The 3,974-nt window shown below is 42.6% G+C and overlaps 1 long non-coding RNA gene across 1 annotated transcript; it reads left to right on the top strand.

Annotated features, from left to right (window-relative positions):
• Positions 1–378: 378 nt before the first annotated feature.
• On the top strand, positions 379–1,469 carry LOC133439748 (uncharacterized). Its single transcript, XR_009782180.1, has 3 exons — positions 379–495; positions 812–1,114; positions 1,416–1,469. It is a non-coding gene; the product is annotated as an uncharacterized LOC133439748 (long non-coding RNA).
• Positions 1,470–3,974: the final 2,505 nt, after the last annotated feature.

Genomic DNA, 3,974 nt, shown 5'->3' with positions numbered 1-3,974 from the left:
ATTGTTGTAAGGATTTTAATGACTAGTTTACTGTGCAAATGAAATAAACTATTTTAAAGGGACAGTTCTTATATTAAAAGGGAATCATTATAGAGCCAGGGCTACACTGGCATTGCATTGGTATTTCACTGGTGTTGCAGTAGCACTGCACTGGTGTTGCACTGGTGTTCCCTAAACTCGTAATGCACTGGTATTTCACTGGCCTTGTACAAGTACTGACATTACAAATGTACTGCACTGGTACTGAACTGCTATTGCATTGGAATTTAGGGTTGATTCCTGTAACTTTGACTTGTCATATATTTCAGGAAACAAAGAAACATTGGGGGTTGGAGGTTTTACTCTGAAGATGGATTTAGTGATTAAGTTGCGCAGAAACAGGAAGTTCCACCATCACGTACAGACGTGCAGCAGAGAGAAGCATCATTTCATCCAGCAGAGACAGAATGACGCCACGACTGCAGCTCTTCATCACTTTACTGCTTCACTTTGAAGGTAAAGATCAACTCTGACTCATGTTTTAGGGTTTAATATGATTTAAAAAGACTGTAAAAACCACTCTGAAGTTGTCGTGTACCGTTGAACGTTGCTGTTTCACTGAATGTGTTTTCTTTAATAAAACTCACCTCTGTTACAATCAGACCACTTAAAGACGACGTTACATAACTCTGAATGATTCACCAGAGATTGTGTGTGTTGAAGTCTCTTCTCTGTGCTGATAAACATAAATATGTAGGTTAAATATGTTTCTAGGGTCAGGTTGATGTGCGAAGTGTAAAACTTTTCTCAGTGTTTTTCTCTGCAGCTGCAGCAGGAATCAGTGGATGGATCCATCTCTATCACAGAGCTGGAGATGACGTCGTTTTACCGTCTGACGTTGATTTTTCACATTACCAATGTTCTGGTGTTGACTGGTCTCATTGGTACGATCGATATGGAAATTACATCGTTCGTAATGGAACTATTAAGAAGACGTCACATGGAGCTGACAGGATGAGTTTGAGCAGTAACTGCTTTCTGATCATCAACAACATCACTGCTGAAGATGCTGGTTATTACACCTGTGGGGTTAGAAATTTTGGTTCCACATCTGTGTTTCTGAATGTTTTAACAGGTGAGTGTTTTGACTTAATAACATCCAGACTGTCAGTTTGAATCCTCCTCATCAACTCTGAGTGAAACGCTGTTAAAAGCTTGTGTGGATTTGTCAGCGACATGAACGTCTGGTGTGTTTGGGATCGTCCTCAACATGATGGATCCTCTCAGAGGAACTGGACCACAAACACCTGACGTTTATTTACACGTTGAAATATTTGATGTTTCCATCAGAGAATCACTCAGTAAAACTGGATCAGTAAAATCAGGAGTTTCTCCTATTCAAGTTGCTGAAATAACAGTTATTTTTCTCCTTCCAGTCTCTCCATCTCCACCAGATGTGGATCCAGGAAGGGATGGAGATGTGACATTACGCTGTTCTCTGGTGAGATTCAGTGGTTTCGGTCCCTGTGAGCAGAACAGCATCATCTGGGTGGATGAGACAGGAAGTGTGCTGCTTGGTGAACGTGATGTGTTTGAGTCTGGAGAACAGATCACCTGTGTTTCTGATCTGATGGTGAAACATCAGAGACGCTCCAAGAGAAGATTCACCTGCCAGGTTGTTGAAGGAGACAGAGTGGAGATAGATGCTGAATACACGCTGGACTTTACAGGTAAGACCCTTAAATCATGGAGACCAGGAAACTAGGTGAACTGGAATGGTTAATGAAAAGGAAATAGGGGCTTGTTAAAGTCCAATGTTGCTTTTCTGAGTTGACAAACCTAAATATCTACGTAAAATCTCATTTTTTTTTTATTTGGTGTGTTGAGTTTAAAACGTGTTTTTCTCTGCAGCAGGAACCGGCGTGAGAACAATCATTCTCTACCACAGGGCTGGAGATGACGTAGCTTTGCAGAATAACGTTGACTTATCGTCTTCCAACTGCTCCGCTGTTGAGTGGATTTACAGCAGAGACACAAGTTCAGCGTCTCATGAGGAGTTTGGTTCTGGAGCTGGCAGGATGGACAGGAACTGCTCCCTGATCATCACCAACATCACCGCTGGAGACGCTGGTCTCTACGAGAGCCGGCTGAGGGACAAGTACAACACCGTTGTGTATCTCAGTGTTTTAACAAGTGAGTATTTGGACTGTGTGGGAAACAGTGCAACCAAAAACACCCAACCCTTGCTGGGTTTGTCCGTCCCAGGAAGGGTTTCCCTCTTTGGATCCTGCCATTGAACGGGACGGAGGAAAAAACAGTCATCATTACTTTCTGTAGAACATTTTTTCCTTCTGTCTTCACTTCAACTTCGTAATCAATCATAGATTTTGGTGTTTCTATCAGACAATAGGGCTTGGTCGTTTTGTCGTCATCACCTAGCGGAGCCGCCATGTATGAAGCTAACTTAGCTGCTCTTCGGACCACTGTGTACAGACGTGTTCCCTCTTCATTGTGTCTTACTTATAATCGTTACCTTCTGTTATTCTGTAACCATGGTAACCGTTGCTGTGTTGTGGGGTGTTCTGTAACCATGGTAACCGTTGCTGTGTTGTGTTGTGCAGCAGCTCCACACATAACAGACATGGGGAAAAGATCGCTAACGGTTTAACTTTTCACGGCTTTCCTACTCGGAAGCAGAACCACGGAGGCCGAGTATCTGAGATAACGAAGTATCTGAGATAACGAAGTATCTGAGATAACGAAGTATCTGAAATAACGAAGTATCTGAGATAACGAAGTATCTGAGATAACGAAGTATCTGAGACAACGAAGTATCTGAGACAACGCTTGGATCGCGGCTGTAAGATGAGCAAACATAACCTTCCACAGTAAACCACAAACAAACACTAACACAGACCGGGGTCCGATCAAAACACGGGTTTTATTCCCCACTTCTCCAGCTAAACGCAGTTGCTGACCATCTCTCTGCGGTGCCATTAACCCCAATCTTCAGATAAAACTAGTTTGTTGAGGAAAAAATATTAACTCTATTTGTAGCTGCAGAGTAAAAAATAATCCCACGAGGAAAACAAAAATATTGCTCACGCCTCGGAGCCTCTTCAGCATAATATAGCGGTCAAAAAAAAGAAATGAAAAAAGTAAGAGTAATACAAAACATGTACTCTATGTTGTACTATTATACTAATTTATTGAAACACATGGCGAGTCAAACATTTACCAAAGCAGCTGCCAAACACTCCTAAACAAGGTAGTAAGACGTGGGTTGTGCAGAACTGCAGCAGTAAGTCCTCGTCAGAGCTCCACTCTTTAGTAGGGATTTCATATGGATCCAAACCGTTAATAATCATTATTTTCCCCATATTCCGCTCCCTGGCTTCCTTGTTTAAGGTATCTGGTAAATTCCAGTTGCTTTCTGGCATTTAAATTTTTTTTTGCGTTCCGTCTGTTCACTTGGTGCTACTACACTGCTACTAAACTGCTCTGTGTTTACACTTACGAGGCTGCCAACATGGCCGCCACGTCCCAGAATGCAACTTGGTGACCAAGCCCTATGGCCAAGATTACATGATGTATTTTAAGAAGAAGAAAAATAGTTCCTCACATGTTAGAAATATGTTTTTTGAGTGAAACTACAGTGTTTTGTCTCCTTCCAGTCTCTCCATCTCCAGCAGATGTGGATCCAGGAAGGGATGGAAACGTGACATTACGCTGTTCTCTGGTGAGAGACCGTTACTTCGGTCCCTGTGAGCAGAACAGCATCATCTGGGTGGATGAGACAGGAAGTGTGCTGCTTGGTGAAGGTGATGGGTTTGTGTCTGGAGGACAGAACAACTGTGTTTCTGATCTGATGGTGAAACATCAGAGACGCTCCAAGAGAAGATTCACCTGCCAGGTTGTTGAAGGAGACAGAGTGGAGATAGATGCTGAATACACGCTGGACTTTACAGGTAAGACCCTGAAATCATGGAGATAAT

This window comes from Cololabis saira, unplaced genomic scaffold (assembly GCF_033807715.1).
Source record: "Cololabis saira isolate AMF1-May2022 unplaced genomic scaffold, fColSai1.1 scf237, whole genome shotgun sequence".
Classification (NCBI taxonomy): Eukaryota; Metazoa; Chordata; class Actinopteri; order Beloniformes; family Belonidae; genus Cololabis; species Cololabis saira.
Note: the sequence above shows the minus strand (reverse complement) of the source record. Positions and strands in the feature narration are given on the sequence as shown.